The sequence below is a fragment of the Aquarana catesbeiana genome, linkage group LG12, assembly GCF_042186555.1.
Source record: "Aquarana catesbeiana isolate 2022-GZ linkage group LG12, ASM4218655v1, whole genome shotgun sequence".
NCBI lineage: Eukaryota > Metazoa > Chordata > Amphibia > Anura > Ranidae > Aquarana > Aquarana catesbeiana.
In genome coordinates, this window is record NC_133335.1 from 119,953,620 (window position 1) to 119,976,430 (window position 22,811).

Sequence of the window (22,811 nt, forward strand, 5' to 3'; positions counted from 1 at the left end):
GCCTGCATGGCGGCCCTGTGTAGTGTGTTCCAGCGTTGAGAGAGAGATAGCTAGACAGAGACACAGTGTCATTTGATTTAAGTTAGATAGAGTAGGCAGGCGAATCAGTTAGCTGCACTTACAGTGTATTATGTATATATATACATCGTAGGTGTTGTATATAGATATACACTGTATTCAGTTTAGCTAGATCTGTTCCTGTTATTCTCTTGCTACTACTGACAGGCAGGCAGATGCTTTTACAGTATTTACAGCTACCTGAAGAAAATTGCTGGTGTTCTTCTGATCCTATTAGTCCTATAAGCTACAGTATTTACAGTTAGTGTAGTGTGTCCTCTGCACAGTGTGCACCTAAAGCTACCTGAAGAAAATTAGTGGTGTTCTTCTGATCCTATTAGTATAGTACCGCAGGCAGCTGCAGTATTTACAAGTTCGTTTAGTGCGTCCTCTGCACAGTGTGCACCTAAAGCTACCCAAACAAAATTAGGGTGTTCTTCTGATCCTTTTAGAACAGTACCGCAGGCAGCTGCAGTATTTACAAGTTAGTGTAGTGCGTCCTCTGCACAGTGTGTACCTAAAGCTACCTGAAGAAAATTAGTGGTGTTCTTCTGATCCTATTTGTACAGTACCACAGGCAGCTATAGTATTTACAAGTTAGTGCAGTGCGTCCTCTGCACAGTGTACACCTAAAGCTACCTGAAGAAAATGAGTGGTGTTCTTCTGATCCTATTAGTACAGTACCGCAGGCAGATGCAGTATTTACAAGTTAGTGTAGTGCGTCCTCTGCACAGTGTGCACCTAAAGCTACCTGAAGAAAATTAGTGGTGTTCTTCTGATCCTATTAGTACAGTACCGGAGGCAGCTGCAGTATTTACAATTTAGTGTAGTGCGTCCCCTGCACAGTGTGCACCTAAAGCTACCTGAAGAAAATTAGTGGTGTTCTTCTGATCCTATAAATACCACAGGCAGGCAGCTACAGTATTTACAGTTAGTATAGTGCGTCCTCTGCACAGTGTGCACCTAAAGCTACCTGGAGACAATTGCTGTTGTTCTGCTCCTATTAATACAACAGGCAGGCAGCTACAGTATTTACAGTTAATGTACTGTGTCCTCCTGCACAGTGTGCACCTAAAGCTACCCGAAGAAAATTAGTGATGTTCTTCTGATCCTATTAATACCACAGGCAGGCAACTACAGTATTTAGAGTTAGTGTAGTGGGTCCTCTGCACAGTGTGCACCTAAAGCTACCTGGAGACAATTGCTGTTGTTCTGCTCCTATTAACACCACAAGCAGGCAGCTACAGTATTTACAGTTAGTGTACTGTGTGCTCTGCACAGTGTGCACCTAAAGCTACCTGAAGAAAATTATTGGTGTTCTTCTGATCCTATTAATACCACAGGCAGGCAGCTACAGCATTTACAGTTAGTGTAGTGCATCCTCTGCACAGTGTGCACCTAAAGCTACCTGGAGACAATTGCTGTTATTCTGCTCCTATTAATACCACAGGCAGGCAGCTACAGTATTTACAGTTAGTGTACTTGAAGACAATTGCTGGTGTTCTCATACTAATAATACTACTGGCAGGCAGTTGATTCTGCTAGCTGCAGTATCAGTATATATATACATCCCAGCTTTGTGCAGCTACATCTCATTGCAGGCCATTAGAATGTCTGGAAGGCCAACAAGGAGAGGCAGACAGTCACAAGCCAATAAAAGAGGGCAAGCAGGCTCTGTGTATAGAAGCAACAGTGCTGATCGTGGAGACGATGCATCCTCATCAGCACGTGGCCGTGGCACACGCTTGTCCTTTTTTTCGGCAGCTGGCCGCATTGAGCCGCAACATGCGGAAGACTTGGTAGAGTGGATGACCAAGCCGTCCTCATCCTCCTCATCCTCTCTCACCCATGCTCAGGGTACTTTGTCTGGCAAAGCAGCTGCCAACGTGGCCTCTTCCCTCAGCTCAATTGCATCAGTCACTCCTTCCCTAGCCCCACCATGTCCTCCTGAGGAGTGTTCGACCACAGTATTGGGTACATGCTCCAGGAGGATGCCCAGGGTTTTTTGAAGACCCCGATGATGGTACCCAGCTAGAGGAAGGCAGTAACGTGAGCCCAGAGAGAGGGGGTGCGCAAGAAGGACAGCAATCTGGCAGTCATGTTCCCCCCAGCTGCAGCATACTGCCAGCTTTGCTCCAGTGATGAGGAGGGAGGGGATGATGAGGTCACTGACTCCACGTGGGTGCCTGATAGGAGAGAGGAGGAGGAGGCACATCACCCATGAGGCAGGATGCCCTCCAGGGGCCAGCTTATTATTATTATTATTATACAGGATTTATATAGCGCCGACAGTTTACGCAGCGCTTTACAACATTAGGGCAGACAGTACAAGTACAATACAATTCAATACAGGAGGAATCAGAGGGCCCTGCTCGTTAGAGCTTACAATCTAGGAGGGAGGGTCAAGTGATACAAAAGGGTAATAGCTGTGGGGGATGAGCTAATGGAGAAAATAGTGCAGTTGTTAGATGGAGGCAGGATAGGCTTCTCTGAAGAGGAAAGTTTTCAGGGATCGCCTAAAAGTGGATAAAGTTGGAGAGAGTCTGACAGATTGGGGTAGGGAATTCCAGAGGATGGGCGAGGCTCGGGAGAAGTCCTGGAGGCGGATATGGGAGGAGGTGATGAGGGAGCTAGAGAGCAGGAGGTCTTGGGAGGAACGGAGATGGCGATTAGGTTGGTATTTTGAGACTAGGTTAGTGATGTAGCTGGGGGCAGAGTTGTGGATGGCTTTGTAACTTATTGTTAGTATTTTGAATTTAATTCGTTGGGCAAGTGGTAGCCAATGGAGGGATTGGCAGAGAGGGGTAGAAGACACTGAGCGGTTTGTAAGGTGGATGAGTCTGGCAGCAGCATTCATGATGGACTGAAGGGGGGATAGTCTGTTAAGGGCTTAAGGGCAGCACACCGACTGCATCACACCGCAGAGCTCTGCATGTGCAGGGCACTGCTGTCTCTGCACGTTATTCCAAAAGTTTTTTGGTGTGGGCCTTTTTTGAGACGAGTGCATCAGATCCCACCGCTGCTATTTGCAACATATGTCTCAAGCGTATCTCTCGTGGCCAAAACATCTCCCGCTTGGGCACCACATGCTTGACCAGACATATGTTGACCTGCCATGTAGCTTGTTGGCAAGCGTTCCTAAAAGACCCACACCAAAGAACAAAGAGGACCTCTCCTTGCTCTTCATCAGCTGGGATCTCCAACCCCACTATACCTTCAGTCCTCTCTGAGACCTGCACTGAGAGGAATGAAGGTGTAGAATTAGGTGTGTCACAGCCAAGTACTTGGGAGCAATCTGCTATCGGTACACCGAAGTCAAATTGTACCAGGCAAATTTCCCTGCCCCAGCTGCTGCACCGCTGAAAGAAGTTCGCTCCCAGCCATCCGCATGCCCAGCGGTTGAATGCTAGCTTGGCTAAATTGCTAGTACTTCAACTGCTGCCTTTTCAGTTGGTAGACTCTGCCCCCTTCCGTGAGTTTGTGGAATGTGCGGTACCTCAGTAGCAGGTTCCCAAACGCTACTTTTTCTCACGGAAGGCGATTTCGGCTCTTTCACGGCATGTGGTAGGCAATGTCTTGGCCTCGCTGGACAGGGCGGTCAGCGGTAAGGTGCATATTACTGCTGACTCATGGTCCAGCAGGCATGGACAGGGACGTTACCTATCTTTCACCGCGCACTGGGTGACTCTTCTGGCAGCTGGGAAGGATGCAGGACAGGGTGCAGTAGTGTTGGAGGTTGTTCTGCCACCACGCCTCCAAAAAACTACTAGTGGTGATTCTGCCACACCTCTCTCCTCCATCCCCTCCTCTTCTTCTTCCTCCATGGCCTCTTCCTGTGCTGATTTGACTTCGGAACCAGCGGTGCTCCGTAGACGTTCAAGGGGCTATGCAAGCACGCAGGCCAAAAGATGCCATGCAGGGCTTGAGCTGGTGTGCTTGGGGGACAGGAGCCACACTGGGGCAGAGATTCTGTCAGCAGGGGTAGGTTCAGAGGTGGTTGACGCCACGCAAACTTAAGGCAGGAATGGTGGTTTGCGATGTGCCCATGTGCCCATGTGCCCTGTTTGGCCCACGTCCCTAACTTGGTGGTGCAGCGGTTCTTGGGCAGGTACCCGGGCTTACAGGATGTCCTGACGGCAGGCCAGGAAAGTCTGTGGGCATTTCCGCAGGTCATATAATGCCAGTGCTCGGCTGGCTGGCCTCCAAAAGGAATTTAACCTGCCCAAGAACCTCCTAACCTGTGACATGCCCACGAGGTGGAACTCAAAGTTGGCCATGCTGCAGCGGCTGCACACGCAGCAGAGGGCCATCAATGAGTACTTGTGCGACTATGGCACCAGGACAGGGTCAGGGGAGCTTGGTTTTTTTTCCCCACGCCAGTGGGCCATGATCAGGGATGCATGCACTGTCCTGTCACCATTTGAGGAGGCCACGAGGATGGTGAGCAGTGACAGTGCATGCATCAGTGACACTGTCCCCCTTGTCCACCTGTTGGAGCACACGCTGCGTGGAATAATGGACAGGGCACTTGAGGCAGAAAGGAGGCAGGAAGAGGAGGACTTCCTTAGCTCTCAAGTCCCCCTTTATCCAGACAGTGTTCCTGCGTGCCCACTGATCACACAGGATAAGGACGAGGAGGACGAGGAGGATTGTGTCAGTATGGAGGTGGAGCCTGGCACTCAGCATCAGCAGCAGTCTTTAAGGGATCATTTACAGTCCTAAGAAACCCATGGACTTGTACATGGCTGGGAGGAGGTGGCTGCGGATCATGTGGTCCTTAGTGACCCAGAGGATTCCGGACCGAATGCCTCAGCAAAACTATGATGCATGGCCTCCCTGATCCTGCAAAGCCTGCGGAAGGATCCTCGTATTCATGGTATCAAGGAGAGGGATCAATACTGGCTGGCAACCCTCCTTGATCCACGTTACAAGGGTAAGGTTGCGGACCTTATCTTGCCGTCGCAGAGGGAGCAGAGGATGAAACATCTTCGGGAGGCCTTGCAGAAAGGTCTGTGCAACGCGTTACCAGAGACTGGGAGGTTACAAACTCCTGTTCCTGGACAACGTGTTGCTGAGGCTTCGGTCAGTCAAAGAAGGAGTGGTGGAGAAGGTGGCCATCTGACGAATGCGTTCTGACAATTTTTTAGTCCGCAGCCCCAAGGTATGATCGGTTCCAGCAACCATCGCCAGCGTCTGTTTTACATGGTCCAGCGTTCTTTCGTAATGCACATTCAGTGCTGCTGGAGGTTTTGTAACCGATCACAGGGTGCGCCTGTCCACCGACTCGGTCGATCGACTGACCTTCATAAAAATGAATCAGTCTTGGATCACCACCAGCTACCAAGCACCTGATGCTGATGTAACCGAATAATTTTTTTTGAAATGTCAGATCCCTTCAAGTCTACCTATGCTGATGCTGAGTGACTATCCTGTTATGCTGAATGACTATCCTCTTCCTCCTCAATGATCATGCTGATAGCTTGTAAGAATATTTTTGGTTCTGGGCGCTGCCACCAGTGGCTAAGGCCCAATTTTTCAGCCCCTGTTTAACAGGGGCGTGTAATTACAATTTTTGATGCAATATTTTGCAGGAGGGCTCATTCCTGCGCTCCAACTAGAGTAACTGTGAGGGGTTGCAGTGTTGTGGCACCAGTGCTTAAGGCCCAATTTTTCTGCCCCTGTTCAACAGGGACATGTAATTACATGAATGTGAGTATAGCCTCAATTAAATCATTGGTAAAAATCAAATGTCAGTGCCATCATCCCGGTTAATAGACTTGAAGGGATATAGGGGTGGAGGCGCGAAGGCAGTTGCTGTCACTTGCCTGTCTGCGCATGCACACCTAAGGGTTGGAGATTGGGACTTGTTAGTAACTCACAGTTTAGAAAAAATATATAAAAAGTATAAATTTTAATAACTACAATACAAAATTACAAATTACAAAGTAATTACAAACAATGCTAAAACAAATTGTATAGACCTCACTAAACACAATAACTGACAGGTAAACCCGTAGAGTTTCTGCAGAGGGGGGTATATAGGATTTTTTCCTCAACCGGTTTTGTGGTTAGAACCGCTTCTTCAGGAGGGATAGGTCTATAAAACAATTAGTAGACTTTAATTTTAAGCAAAAATAGAGAATATACAGCAAAAATTAAATAATCAACATAATACAAAAATAATAACAAAATTGAAGACTGGCTCACCCACTCAGACGGATTCAATGGGATAGCGGTACCCAACACAAATCCCCCCACGGCGGACACGGGGGATTGTGGACAAATTCTGGTTGAATAGATAATAAACCATAAACATATGAAAACTGGAGTGTTAAAGGGGTGCACACCCGGGTGAAATGAAATGGAAGTCTAGGCGGGGAAGGTAGAGTGATAAGCAAGAACGAAGGAGGAGGGACAGAAGGATGGAAGTAAGGTAGGAGGAAGGTGTGTGCGGGGGGAAAAAAGGGGGGGTGGGATGGGATAGGAACTGAAAGGGTGGGGAAGAAAGGGGGAAGGAAAAGAAGGGGGGGAAGAAAGGGGGGAAGGGGGAAAAGGGGGGAGGTGAAAAGGGGAAAAAGGGGGAGGGAGCGAAGGGTGGGGAGGAAAGGAAGGGAGGGGGGAAGAGGGGGAAAAAGGGGGAAGAAGAGGGGAGCTAGGACAGGGTTGGAAGGGAGGGAAGGGAGGGGGGAAAAGGGGAAAAGCAAGGGGGGGGAGAAACACAAGGGGGGGAAGGGGGGGAGGGGGGAAGGGGGAAAGGGAGGGAAAGGGAGGGGAAGGGGGAAAGGGAGGGAAAGGGGGGGAAGAGGAAAGAAAAGGGTGCTACAGAAATCCCCCAAGTGGTCTACAGCATACAACCTTAGATGAAATAGACAACTAAAGATGTTAACACTCACCAGGTAATTAGCTAACCAGTAATAAATGCATGGGCTGCCTATATCGAGGTATGATATGTAGCATTAGTAGAGGATTCAAGGATGGTCCCGAAAACAAGGAATGAACAATCAGGTTTGGGGTTGCAGCAAGGCTGGAAAAGGTACGATACGTAGGACCCCCAAGTGGCAACCTCGTCTGTAATTTGAAAAAAATATAGATGGGATCAAGATTCTGGAGGTCAGCAGCCAGGAGGGGTGGATAGAGGAGAGAGACAAGAAAACGCACATGGGGGGAAAAATAACAAGGAGATGAGGGAAGGACACATCCCTGTAACACTAGCAGGGACATGATAGCACCAGAGGAAGAAAAAGCACATGAGGTAAGTGAGAAGAGACACATCCCTGCAAGACTCGCAGGGACATGCTGACACACAGGGGTGAAAGAAGTGCAAGGGATGATAGGAGCTCATCCCTGCAACACTCACAGAAGCATACTGGCACACGGGAGGGAGGGGTACATGAAATAGCAGTAGTAGCAGGAGAAAACAGCTTCAACACCCATCACAAGGGCATACTGACCTTCAGAAGGGATGATCCAATGAAGCAGCCCAGCATAAAAGCGTCCGTTCAGGCTCGGAAAGCGGGCCCATTAAGGACCGCTATAAGAGCTCCCCAACCCGGAAGTCAGAGCACGTCGCCGTGGGCGGCGTCTGACGTAGCCGGGTCTGTTTACCCGCACTGCGCAGGTGCACGAGAACCCGTGCTACTGCACAAGTGCGCGCTGATGTCAAAAGGAACAGTGAGATCCAAGACTATACAGTGCAAGCAGGAGAGCCTGCCAGAGTAAACACATGTCCGCCGGGGGGAGAGAGGGCAAGGGATGCCGCAAGGTACCAGAACCGCTGAGGAAGGGGGGGGGGAGGGGGAGAGGGAGTCCTCTGAACAGCAATGTATATGAAAGTTTAGATAAACATACAGACAAACTATACAATTGTTAATATATATATATATCTCTGGGAATATAACACCAGGAATGTCACCAATCCTAACACAAACAGGCGGATCATTCACATAGGTGAAGTGTCATTGGGAAAATACAGTAAAACTAATAAGGAGGGGGGGGAAGGGGAGGGGAAAAAGGAAGGAGGGGGGGAAGGGGGGGGAGGAGAAGGCCAGGAAGGGAGGGGAAAGGGGGGGAAGTTGACCAAAGAATCACAAAAAGAGTTTGTAGGATACCGTTTCAGTGAGGCCAGGAGGGAAGGTGGCATTGAGCCGTCTATCCATAAAGTTTCCCTCTGAAGGACTGTACGATCCCAATCACCTCCTCTGGGATTGGGTTGCACCACCTCAAGGACTACAAATTGGACAACAGAATTATCAAATCTATGGTATAATCCAATGTGTCTGCCGATCATGGTCAGTTTACCATTCTCGGAATAGTAGAGGTGATCACCAATCCCCTGTCTGAGTTCTCGAATGGTTTTTCCAACGTAAAAGGCTTTACAGATACATAACATCAAATAAAGTTCTTGATCTAATATTTCACAGCAGGGCCCATCTCTGCGCCCACCAAGAGTAACTGTGAGGACTTACAGTATTGTGGCACCACCATCACTACCACCAAAGGCCCAATTTTTCTGCCCCTGTTCAACAGGTGCATGTAATTACAATTCTTGATCTAATATTTCACAGCAGAGCCCGTTCCTGCGCCCACCAAGAGTAACTGTGAGGGCTTACAGTGTTGTGGCAACACCAACACCTAAAGCCCCAATTTCTGCACAGTATATAGGGCAGGCCCCTACTTTCAAACATCCAACTTACAAACGACTCCTACTTGCGGAAGGAGACAACAGGAAGTGAGATGAAATCTACCCCTAGGAAGGGAAATTCTCTCCTGTAAGAGTTAATATGGGAAAAACGTGTCTCCTTTCCACTGATGCTTTATCACCAATCCTTGTTTCACTAAAAACCCCAAATTGTCATTTGTCATTTGGACAGAAAGTGAGGTAAAATCTTCTGAAGAGGTGCACAGACAGCAAAACAAATGTCACAGGGGTGATAACCCTTCCCTATGTTTTCCAAAAAGCTTAAAAATAGATTTTTTGGCTGGAGCTACACTTTAAAAATGTACCAGTTCAAAATTACAAACAGATTCTACTTAACAACAAACCTACAGTCCCTGTCTTGTTTGCACCGCCTGTATACTGCTGTTCAGAGAGCCTGGGGCCCCACGCCTTTCCTTTTTTTAATTTGGGTGCGGGGTTCCCCTTAATATCCATACAAGACCGAAAGGGCCTGGTAATGGACTGGTAAGGGAGGAGGGGGGTACCCATGCTGTTTGTCTCACTAATTTTCATCCATATTGCCGGGACCGGACAGCACATTAAAGCCGTAAGCAGTTTTAAATGACTTTTATTACTTTAAAAATGTCATTTTGTGCAGGGACTGTTCTAAGCACGGGAAACACACGCCACTTTACAGGCATACCATAGACACCCCCCAGGTACGATATTTAAAGGAATATTTCACTTTTTTTTCACTTTAAGCATCATTAAAATCACTGCTCCCGAAAAAACGGCCGTTTGTAAAACTTTCTTTTGCATTGATACATGTCCCCTGGGGCAGGACCCGGGTCCCCAAACCCTTTTTAGGACAATACCATGCAAATTAGCCTTTAAAATTAGCACTTTTGATTTCGACCATTCAAGTCCCATAGACTTCATTGGGGTTCTAACGTTCGTGCAAATTTTCGGTCTGTTCGCAGGTTCTGGTGCGAATGGACCGGGGGTGTTCGGCTCATCCCTACTGTTGCGGAATATATTTAAATAAAAATGTTTGTACCTGCAGTTCAGCTTTATGTTCCTTTCATAAGAAGGGCCTGATCAGGTCCGCCAGTTTGTTTTTCAGGGGGAACTGATTGGACCCTCCATTCACCCCTATGGACCGTATATATACGGCCTGCTAAAAAAAATGGAAGGGAATCTGTCCCCATCTGTCTAGGCAGATCGCATCAGAGGGCAGTCAGGTGTAAATGGACAGCAGAGCGTTTACACCTAGCTGTCCATAGAGCAGAATGGGCTTGGTCCGTGTGCGCTCTGCAGAAACCGAATGGACACTGACCTGTCATGAGTGGAGGCCTGTCCATTATGGGTGCCACCCCCTCTCTCCTCTCCACCCCCTATACGCAGTGGATAGATTCATGCATAGCATGAATCTATCCACTGCCGCCGCGGCCGCCCCTATTCATGAGCCCGGCCCCTTTTGGGTCACTGGGGATATGATTTACAGCGGTCAGGGTTTTTTTTTTTTTGAAGCACTGTATAGAGCCATAGGCTCTTATAGGCTTTAAAATAGGGTGGACTCAGGACGCAGAGCATTGCATCTGGTGCCCACCCAGGTGTGTTGCAACAGCAAATAAAAATTTTGTTGTTGCAACACTGATCCTCTTCCCGGCCAATCGAGAAGCAGGTATTAAACCTGTTTCCTGATTGGCCAAAGATCCTGGCGATCCCATTGGATACCTAGCGGTGCTTTGGCAAGTGGAGGAAGCATATGGAACACCTCTGCCGCCGCTGCTGCGCGCACTGTGGAGGACAGTGGAGACACAGGAGCATCCTCCCTACAGCCCGGTAAGTGCCGGACCTGAGGGGGGGTGCTGCCACTGGAGCCGCTAGCGGGGGGGTTTAGGGTGCTGTCAGTGGTGCCACTAGCCCCACACGGGGGGGGTTCTGCCACTGGAGCTGCTAGCGGGGGGAGGGGTGCGCTGTTAGTGGAGGGGGGTGGGGTGCTCGCAGTGGAGCACTATCTGTATTGCTGGGCAATATACACTATCTGTATTGCTGGGCAATATACACTATCTCTATTGCTGGGCTATATATCCTATCTGTAATGCTGAGCTATATACCCTGATCTGTGAGGCTGGGCTGTATATACCCTGATCTGTGAGGCTGAGCTATATACCCTATCTGTAATTGTTGGAAGGCAACATGGTTTAATATCATATTTCTGGAGTTTCTCTTTCTGGTTGATACCAGGTCTGGAATGTACCAAGTTGCACATCAAAGCTTTGTAGCATATCTGAAAGAAGAGATCAAGCCTCCATCAAGGCTGAACAAAAACTTGGCTCCGGACCGTCTGATGTTATAACGCTATGCAAGCGAGCTTCAAAGAGGGCCTTGGCTGCTGGGATAATTGATGAAGGTGGGTTACAAAGATCAAAGGACCAACAGGCTTTGAAGATTGACCCGGGATACAGAGACATTATATTCATAATATAATGGTCAATTATATTTTGGACAATTTAGTGCTGATGCTGAATCTGAAAGACTTTGCCCAGCAGCGAGACCTGTGAAACATTTCACCGGAGTCTCTCCTGTCATTTAGGAATGCAAACATACTGTGAATCCAAGTGCAATGGGTTGGAGGTTGGGGAAGGAATATAACCTATTCAATCCTTCAGAACAAGAAATGTAAAATATGTTTTTTTTTTTGTTTGAGGGAGGAATTGAAAGAAGGAAATCATGTTTTTACTGTGTGACATGTATTGACATAACTGAATTAATATGGTGCAGGTACCCAGGAGGCTGACACTTATGCATAATAAGGTGTCTGTTGGCCAGACTAGAGGGGGCCAGTTGACACATCAATGGGGTGAAAATTTCCTTGTAAAGGTGGTGTCTCAATCTTAGCAGTCCTACAGAGAGGTTCTCAGTTACTGGACATGTGGGACCCCAGAGCTGGATATGGGGGAGATACGCCTGGTTGATGTCTCACCTGAGAGGTTGTAACCTTCCACAGGTAATGCCAGTGACTACACACAGGAGCATGCTCCATTAGATAAAGGGAACAAATGCTGACAACCAGGGTACAGTATGCCTTCACCACATGGCGCTTCAATATCACACAGTGGTTGATAGAAACCTATTGCCCTATATGTGCTGAGTATACACTGAATCAAGTATGGTCATTGTACCAGTGGCTTACTCCCAGAGATGTGCAGACACAGAAGGCATTCAGGACGCTTATTTCTGAGGAGTAACCAAAACAGGAGGGATGTATTCAGCACTATATTGGGGGGAATAGGAGCTGGCTTGCAAGCCATAGCTTCAGACATTTTGTCCACCATGTTGAGAGGTTGGTAGAGAGTGTGATGGTACAGAACAGAAATCTGTCATAGCCTCTGGCGTGCACGCAGAGGCAGGCGGAGGTATCAACCAACTTCAAGCTGATTGTACAGTCTCTGTATGATGGGCAGTGGCCTTATGGGTTAGCATCACAGCTCAGTAAGATTTTGCCAAAACACGTCGCTTACACTAATCCAAAGTGGTGGTCGAATGGGCTATGCTAGTTTGGATTGTGAAAGGTGTTATGCTGCCTCATTGGTTCCATATACAGAAGTGCAGACTCAGTCTGTATATTTGGTGGTATCAATGGGCTTACTGACTGGGGATTCTACCTTGTTGCATCTGAGGCTAAATTACCTACCCACATGTGATCAGAGAGGATGGAAGCTGGGGGCAGGTTGATATTTCCTTCTGTCTGAGACATGACCATGATGTCCTTTGTATGCCAGGTCAACACATGGTGATGAACGAGAAATGTTGGAAAAATATTTCACTCTGTGTTTTGGATGGAGAGATCATTGCTGGGAAGGAAGCACCTGGGCATAGGCATTGTTAAGGGGTGGCTATTGAGGCTGGGGCCCATAGCCCAGAGTCCAGGGTCAGCCCTACTGTGAGAGACTCGCAGGCTGCCGGACACAGCACTTTCCGCACAGCCACGGCACTCTCACTGAGTCTGCACTCCGTGCTTCACTGACACAGCCAGAGCCTGGAGATAAGTGTGAGAGTCAGTATCCTCCCTTGCTCCGCCCATATCATAGAGTAGGGAGGAACTTTCTCACACAAATCTCTCCTGAGCTGGTAAATGCAGACCATGGGGGAGGGGGGAAACTCTGTATACCCAGCCTATCTTCTCTATATACCCAGCCTTTCTGTATATACCCAGCCTCTCTGTATATACCCAGCCTCTCTGTCTATATCCAGCCTCTCTGTATATACCCAGCCTCTCTGTATACCCAGCCTCTCTGTATATACCAGCCTCTCTGTATATACCCAGCCTCTCTGTATTCACAATCCGCATCTGGTGGCAGGTGACGTGACAAGCTCTCTGGTGACCCTGATGTAATAAGGGGGGCTTTGGAGACCCTTATGTAATAATATATAATGTTATATATATATATATATATATATACACACACACACACACACACACACACACACACACACACATATTATATAGATGTGTATGCCCGCCCAAGCGTATAACTCTCTTTACTTCACTGCTATGGGCTCTAGCCCCAGATCTTTTGTAGACCTAGCAATGCCCCTGAACCTGGGTATTATTTGGAACATAGACGATTTTATTACATTGTCCTAGGATACCGATGCAACGTTAGTCATGGAACTAGAGTGTTCCTTGAACCTAACAATAGGTAGAGGTGCATGGTATACCTTGGGCATGGTCTCTGAAATCCAGACACAGGGATGAAATTCTGTGGTTTGTCATTGTTTCAGGGTTATATGTGTTAGACTCGACATTTATATAGAAGGGTCTCCCATTTATCTATGCAAGTTGAGGGTGAATTGATGGTAAGGCCTCTTCCTACAAGTTAGAGGCATTGCTACCAATTTAGAGTCCTGAAATACCACTGACGTGCCAAAATTGCGGTAGGAAAGACCACTATGAGCAAGCCTGCCTAATCCTGAACCGTATTTACAATAAAGAGTTATAGGATGTTGGGAGCGGGATGCGTAATTTGACGCATCACATATATATGCATATATTATAGTAATGGGTTGATTTATGTTATGGTATAGTGTGACATATGTGTATTTTATGTTAATAATATTGGTGAGTAAGGCCCTCCTCAAGACTCTGTATCTGAAATCTGGTTAAAATATTATGCCTCGTACACACGAGCGGACTTTCCAGCAGACTTGGTCCGACAGTCTTTCCACCGGACTTTCCGGCGGACTACCTGAAGGGACGGACTTGCCTACACATGACTGGACTTTCCGGCAGGCTAGGTCCGCCCGTCTTTCCGACGGACTTTCGCCAGAGTTATGGCGGACTTTCAGAATGAACGGACTTGCACACACACGGACAAGTCCGTTCATTTTGGTACGACGGGACTAGAAAAGGAAGTGAATCTCGACACTTTTATCGGCGAGATTGACACCTTGCGAGCCCCAACACGGGGCATACCAGGCCCTTAAGTCTGGTACGGATTTTAAAGGGAACCCCCTACACAGAAAAAACGGCGTGGGGTCCCCCCTAGAATCCATACCAGACCCCGATCCGAGCACGCAGCCCGGCCAGTCAGGAAATGGGGTGGGGACAAGCGAGCGCCCCCCCTCCTGAACCGTACCAGGCCGCATGCCCTCAACATGGGGGGTGGGTGCTTTGGGGGAGGGGGCGCCCTGCGGGGCCCCCACCACAAAGCACCTTGTCCCCATGTTGATGAGGACAAGGGCCTCTTCCCGACAACCCTGACCATTGGTTGTCGGAGTCTGCGGGTGGGGAGCTTGTCGGAATCCGGGAGCCCCCTTTAAAAAGAGGGCCCCCAGATCCCGGCCCCCCACCCTATGTGAATGAGTATGGGATACCCATATATAAGTCACATCGGAGCGCTCAGAGAGCATTCCAGCCTGAGAGACTGTCGTGTCAACATCGGAAGAAGAGAAGAAGCCCAGAAGCCAAGAAGCCAGAAGTCCGGGCCTCCGCTGGCAAAAGAGCGGCATGAAGATAGCGGAGGAGCCAGCAGAAGAACTGGAACACCGGGAGAAGAGGCCAGAGAGAGCAGAGAAGAACCAACCGGACGCCGGGAGAAGAGGAACTGGAGGGACCCCCGAAGTCGGAAGAAAACCCCCGAAGCCGGAAGAAGAGCCCCCCCGGAGCTGTATAAAACCTGTGTAGTGTGTTATATTATTGACACTTTTTCCCTAGGTAAATGAGTAGGGGTACCATTTACCCCATACTCATTCACATAGGGTGGGGGCCTGGGATCTGGGGGCCCTCTTATTAAAGGGGGCTCCCGGATTCTGATAAGCCCCCCCACCCGCAGACCCTGACAACCAACGGCCAGGGTTGTCGGGAAAAGGCCCTTGTCCTCATCAACATGCGGACAAGGTGCTTGGTGGTGGGGGGGCCCCGCAGGGCACCCCCTCCCCCAAAGCACCAACCCCCCATGTTGAGGGCATGCGGCCTGGTACGGTTCAGGAGGGGGGGCGCTCGCTCGTCCTCAGCCCCTTTCCTGACCGGCCGGGCTGCGTGCTCGGATCAGGGTCTGGTATGGATTTTAGGGGGGACCCCACGCTGTTTTTTCGGTGTAGGGGGTTCCCTTTAAAATCCATACCAGACTTAAGGGCCTGGTATGCCCCGCACTCGCCGCAATAGGAAAATGTGTTTTTCCTATTGCAGCGAGCGCGAGATGCAATACCCTGCCCTTGCGTCGTACCTGGTCTGTCGGACCAGCATACAGACGAACGAGACAAACAGGCTTTCCGGCGGACTAAGATTTGAAACATGCTTCAAATCTAGGTACAGCGGACTTTTGGGAAAAAAAAGTCAGCCGGAGCCTACACACGATCGGCCGGACCAAGTATGCCGGAAAGTCTGCTAATGCGGCATTACTCTGTGTGTATGCGGCTTTACTCTGAGTGTGTGCTGGTAAATGGTGAGTGAATGGACACCCCTTGAAGATACCAGAAAGGAGAAGACACAGAATGGTGTCGCGGAAGAAAGATGGTGGTGTGTCACTCAGTGGCAAAGCAGCATGTTGGGAAGCACAACATGTTAAGACCGTTATGGACTGTTCCATAGTAGCTGCTTCTGAAGGACCTGTTGGGAAACTCAACAAGTTAAGACAGTTATGGACTGTTCCATAGGAGCCGTGTCTGAAGGGTGATATGCGCCCTTTAGGCACAAAGCGGTTATGTTGGAAGGCAACATAGTTTAATATCATATTTCTGCAGTTTCTCTTTCTGGTTGATACGCGGGTCTGGATTGTAACAAGTTGCACATCAAAGCTTTGTAGCATAACGGGATAATTGATGAAGGTGGGTTACAAAGATCAAAGGACCAACAGGCTTTGAAGATTGACCCAGGATACAGATACATAATACATGGACAATGCTGCCCCTAGAGGCCAATACAGCAGGACAAACAGTAATATAATATATTGAGGAGGACTGCCCCATAAATACTGTGATTCGTCAAAAGTCTAGATGGGATGGCAATGGGGTTGGGTCTGGATGGTGTATGTATAAAAGGGCTGTGTCACGGAACGTCCCACACTCCGCTTGAGTGCTTCCATCATATACCACTTCCTCCCAGTCTGTATACAGATATCCCAACCTCTCTGAGCACAAAACAAGGCGACACTTGCTTGTTGCTACCAAGAACTCACTTTATTTAGAATTAAAATTACAAGACTTTATATGCCGTTGGAACCTCCTCTAACAATACAACTGTAACTTAATTAACATGAGCTAATTATCTAATCCTTTATACAGCCTAGGTGACTGAGACATGAGCTTTCGCTCAGACTTGTGGTCACCGAGCTTCACACAGTTATATCAACACAATAGCAGCTCCAATAGGAGTCGTCCCGTCTCCTACATTGTATAGAGGACAATGTGATCAGCTCATTCAATTAACATAAACACAGGTAGTTGGAATTGATGACACCAGCATCTCCTCACAGGATGTGTCCCAACAGAATGAATCAGTCTTATCAGCAGGGGGCTGCTGGAGGAATCCCCCCTCCCTCTTCAGGGACACAAATCTACAGTAAGGAGTCCCCATACAATATATACATATATACACGACTGAGTCCGATTAGTACAGTTCAGCCTGGATTTCTCATTCACCTCACAAAGAGTATTGTTCCATTGAAAATCCTGGGCCCATAATCAAAAGGCAACAGGCTTGCATACAGTCCTCTCCAACAGCCTCTGTTCTGGCTAGGTCTGTCACATTTCTCCCCTTTCGGCAGGAGACTAACACAGGAGGAGACCCCAGACGGGTTGACTCCGAAGTTAGTCCATAGTTCCAGTCCTCTACTGCCTGTACCCACATAGTACCCCAAACAAATTATTCCAAACAGAGTATTACTCACCCAGCCATCCTCTGCCTCTCTCAGAGAACATATCCGCCGCTGGGGAGAGGCCCGGACTGGCCCTTCTCCCTGGAATCCTTTCTGCCGCTGGAGAGAAGACAGGGGGACTGGGCTCACTCCATCCTGCTGTTGGGGATCTGGGCCGACTGCCCAGCATCCCTGGGGTATACAGGTGGGGACTGAAGCCCCATCAACCGACACCAGATCAAGCTGCAGTTGTGAGGTGATGACTGCATTCTCTCCTTGGATCCTGATCTGCAGCTCACGATAGACTGCCACCTCCTCACCTTGGGCCTCCACAATTGCTGCAGGTGTGGGGCAGAGATCTTGGACCCTCTGTCCGGTTGCCAGCACTTCTGCTGGGGGTTTGCCAGGTGGTTCCTCCTCTACAGAAACGTCTATTAAATCCCCAGTCTCTGGAAGTGGTAAAAGTGTGGGACAGAGGTCTTGGACCCTCTGTTCAGTTACCAGATTTTCAGCTGGAGAAGTTTGTTTTAACTCCATAGATGCTGCTGGCAGAAAATCACATGTCCCTGTCAGTGTTGTGGGAGAAAGGCCGACTACCTCTTCTCTCAAGAAGGCCGAAGCCACTGTTGGTGCTGGGCAGAACACAGTGAACTTTGGCCCTGATAGCAGCTCTTCTGCTGGAGGCTCATCAGGTTGTTTTTCCTCAGCAGAAAAGTCTATCAAATCCCATGTCTCTGCAACTGATGTCTGGGGATAGAGGTTCACCATCTCCTGTCCATGGAACCCAGAAGATGCTATCATTTCTGGGCAGAGGTTAGCAGAGCTCTGCCCTGTTGTCAGCACTTCAGGTGTGGGGACGGCAATCTCCGGATTTTCCACTGCCGATTCTCTGGCATGCTGCTGAACTTGTTCTAGCAGTTTCCTGTATGCCCTTTCCAGATGCTGTTCCTTCCTTAGCAAATGGTCCAGATCAGGTTTGAGCTCTGAGACCCCTGCAAGACCGAGCATAGACTCTCTATAGTCTCTCAGGTCCTCAAGGTCAGGTTCCCCTTCATCGCCAAACATAAAAAGATCTGTAAGGCTCTCCCACAGCAATCCAGGGCCGCCAAAGTCATATCTCTCCAGAGAGCATTCTGTTGTCTCCCCTAAATATGCCTCCTCTGCGTGCCATTGCAGAGCCCGATAACGATTGTCCAGCTCTATCTCCTGCTGGACCAACCTGTCCAACTCAGTCATCCATTGCTCCTGGGGCTGCTCTCCCAGGAATGCCATCCGCAATGCCCGTTGGTCACTGGCCCGTTGCTCTTGGGTTGGAAAGCACTTGCCCTGTTTTATACCAGCGAGACGGAGGGCTGCAATCCAGAGCTCCACCCGAATTTGCTGCCTAAGCTCCAGGTATTCATCCTCAGACACAGTCCTGGTGTATGTTGAAAGGATGATCCGCAGCAGCCCCGGGAACTCTGATGCCAGGTCCATATCTCCGCTGGGGTGACTGAAGTCTGCTATGCTGATCTTGGATCCAGTTGGAGGTTTGGATGTCCCAGACTTCAGGAAGCTTTCCCGCTGCTTGCCACCAATGTCACGGAACGTCCCACACTCCGCTTGAGTGCTTCCGTCATATACCACTTCCTCCCAGTCTGTATACAGATATCCCAACCTCTCTGAGCACAAAACAAGGCGACACTTGCTTGTTGCTACCAAGAACTCACTTTATTTAGAATTAAAATTACAAGACTTTATATGCCGTTGGAACCTCCTCTAACAATACAACTGTAACTTAATTAACATGAGCTAATTATCTAATCCTTTATACAGCCTAGGTGACTGAGACATGAGCTTTCGCCCAGACTTGTGGTCACCGAGTTTCACACAGTTATATCAACACAATAGCAGCTCCAATAGGAGTCGTCCCGTCTCCTACATTGTATAGAGGACAATGTGATCAGGTCATTCAATTAACATAAACACAGGTAGTTGGAATTGATGACACCAGCATCTCCTCACAGGATGTGTCCCAACAGAATGAATCAGTCTTATCAGCAGGGGGCTGCTGGAGGAATCCCCCCTCCCTCTTCAGGGACACAAATCTACAGTAAGGAGTCCCCATACAATATATACATATATACACGACTGAGTCCGATTAGTACAGTTCAGCCTGGATTTCTCATTCACCTCACAAAGAGTATTGTTCCATTGAAAATCCAGGGCCCATAATCAAAAGGCAACAGGCTTGCATACAGGCCTCTCCAACAGCCTCTGTTCTGGCTAGGTCTGTCACAGGCTGAACGAGATAGAGCTCTCTCTCTACCATTTTTTAGCCTAATGGCTCTGTCTCTATTATCTTGAGCCCAGCTGAGGAGACCGTGCGATAAGTATCTTTGATGTTCTTGTATTATATGTTTGTCATGGTTATGCAGTAATGTGTGTCTGTCAGCTCACCTTTCCTTCTGTGTTCACCTTTAGAGGCCAACCACCCTCACCTGATTGTTTAAATAATCTTCCCTCAGCATAGCTCCACCCCGGTCTCTAATTAGGAACACTATATTAACCTGGGCATTGCAAGCCAACCTTGCTGATCAACCATTGTGTATTCATTGTGTGTTTGGCTTCCTGTTTCCTGCTTGCCGTGTGCTTGTTTGTCTTTGTAACCGACTTGGCGTGTTCTCGACTATTCCTGTCTGCTCATGACCCTGCCCTTTTGGCGTGTCCCGACTATCCCTGTTTGCCTGTGACCCTGAACCTTTGGCGTGTACTCTGTTGTTCCTGTCTGCTAGTCGCCTTGACCTCTGCCTTATTCCCTTACTATCCCTATTCTCCTGTTGCCTACTGTGGGCGTGAGCTGGGGGACCCTGGGGGTCGCGACCTGGAGCCAGCTGCAGCTCAGTCCATCCTCACCACTAGAGGCTCTGGTGAACACCTGCTGGCTCTTAGACTCCACGCCCTAGGGAATCTTACACTCTAACCCAGATGGGATCCGTGTTGGTGTTCCAGCGGCCCTGCCTTCCTTACCAACCTGACTCCCATCCGCAGCAGTTAGCCGCAGGGTCCACTACCTTGCGGTGCACCCCTGATCCCAACGGTGTGCATCTGTCACCTAGCCTCAGGTGACCTGACAATGTTCTTTTGTTATATGCTTTGTAATATCTTTCTATAGTATTTTCATGTTAGCGTTTTCCTATTTCCTTGGTAAATAAATAAGACATTGTTTTATTAAGCAGTGTATTTGTTTTCATAGCTAACCTTTGTGCTTATCAACAAAGTTTTAATAGACTAGCTAACTATAGGGATAGACAAATTAATACATATTTGGAATAACTAGAGGGAATCTGTAACCACCCTTTGATATTATTAAGTTTAAAAATTATTCCAGCTTTTATTCCAATTTCAGCATTTATTTCAGTAATGCTGAGCTATATACCCTGATCCGTAATGCTGAGCTATATACCCTGATCTGTGAGGCTGAGCGGTATATACCCTGATCTGTGAGGCTGAGCTGTATATACCCTGATCTGTGAGGTTGAGCTATATACCCTATCTGTAATGCTGAGCTATATATCCTGACACTATGGGTGGAAGCAAGTGGAATACAGGGGACGGAGTGGGTGGATTCTATAAGGGGTGGGGCTTATGAGAAGCCATCCTAAAACTTCACCAGCCGCCACTGCCTGTCATCTGCCTGCTCTGGTCTTATCAGCGGACAGATCTCCTGCTGATCTAAATGGAGCTTGCCCTGTGTGAAAGTGCCCTTAATTAACCTTGCAGCAGAGACCTAGTTATCAAACCAGCTTCCATTCAGAAAAAATAGTCATGGAGTTATAGTAAATTATACCAATCCTGCCAAACATGGTCTGAACTTCTAGGTTTCCCATAAAAAAATGTAAGATATAGCAATGGATTTGCTTTATTAGACCCCTTTCACACTGGAGGCGTTTTTCAGGCGCTAAAGGGCTAAAAACAGCGCCTGTAAAACGCATGTGCTTTACACTGGAGCGGTGCGCTTGTAGGACGTTAGAAAAAGTCCTGAAAACAGCATCTTTGGAGCAGTTTTTGAAATCAATGGGCACCTCTGCCGAAGCACCTGCAAAGCACTTTGGCAGCAGCGCTTTTCGGGCGCATTTAACCCTTTCTTCGGCTGCTAGCGTAGTTAAAAGCGCGCGCTAGCAGGCGAAAAGCGCTGCTAAAATGACGTAAAGCGCCGCTAAAATGATGGTAAAGCGCCGCTAAAACTAGTGGCGCTTTACCGCTAATGCGACTGCACTGTGTGTGTAAAAGGGGTCTTGGGGCACTTTCAAACTGAGGCGCGGGGGTGTCGGCGGTAAAGTGCCGCTAGTTTTAGCAGCGCTTTACTCTCATTTTAGAGGCGCTTTTCGGCCGCTAGCGGAGGGTTAAAAGCATCGAATAAAGGGTTAAAAGTGCCCGCAAAGCACCTCTGCCTCGGGGCTTTGGCGGCGCTGCCCATTGATTCCAATAGGCAGGGGTGCTTTAGGAACGGTGTACACACCGCTCCTAAAGCGCCTCAAAGATTCTGCTTGCAGGACTTTTTTTAACGTCCCACAAGTGTACCACTCCAGTGTAAAAAGCCCTCGGCTGGAGTGACAGGAGTAACAGGAGAGACGCTTTGCAGGCACTATCGCGCCTGTAAAGCGCCTCAGTGTGAAAGTAGCCTTAAGGTAAAATGTTGATTCGTGGAAAGGCTGACCGATGGTCATCCTGAATTTGTAGAAGTCGGTCTGTAGTTAAGCCTGCCCTCTAGCCTCTAGTTGGGAGATGTGGCTATGGATACACAACCCGCCAATGAGGTGGGTGTAAGATCCACACCGAAACCCACTCTCCCCCAAGTAGAGAAAGGGTACCAACATTCCCCCATGAGAAACATTCCTAATAGGAATAACAACAAGAAAAATAACAGACCTAGGGGTAAACCCCTTAGGCCTGCATCTATGCAGTCTTATTCAGACATGCCCCCCAATACATCCAATAATTATTATGACTTTGACTACCATAACCAGCCCAATCATCAGAGGGCCAATTCCCCACGTCCATGGGGCATCCCGATGGGTGGACAAAGATCAGGCGCTTTTCAACACCAATCTGGCCCCAATTATAATAATTACACTCACTACCCAGTTCGTAATGGAGATTTTGGGTCCAATATCCCTACCCGGAATCGGTTCTTTCCCCTTTCGGATTCTGAGGCTCCTGGTTTTTATAACCAACCTCTTCATGCACCCATCTATAATGAAGTTGAGAGGAATGGGGAATCCCATTACCCCTCAAGACATGAAGGTGGCTATGAACAATCCAGATTGAACCCTGCCCCACCTACGCAAGGGGCACAGGGCAACTCCAATTGGGGTTTTCCCAGGATCAACCAGGGTCAAAAAAGGCCAGGAGAACGAAAAGAGGAGTCAGAGGGGGGAGGCGGATTCAATCAACCAAAAAGAAGGCGACCATAGGGACTGGTGTGTTCAATTTAAGCAAACAAACATTGACTGATTCTGAACTACAGTTACTGGATAAGGGTTTGAAGTTCGCTCCGCCGAGGAGCCTGAGCAAATTTCAAACTTATATGGACATACACAAATATATACGTAAAATCAATATTAAAAGGTATATGTTGAATAATCCAGTCACTAGTGTTGTTGATGATGGCTCCGGCTTCAGACACTCTGGCCTTGCCAACGCCTCACTTTTCAACCCCCCAGGCTCCTTGGCTCCAGCCATTAAAACATTTA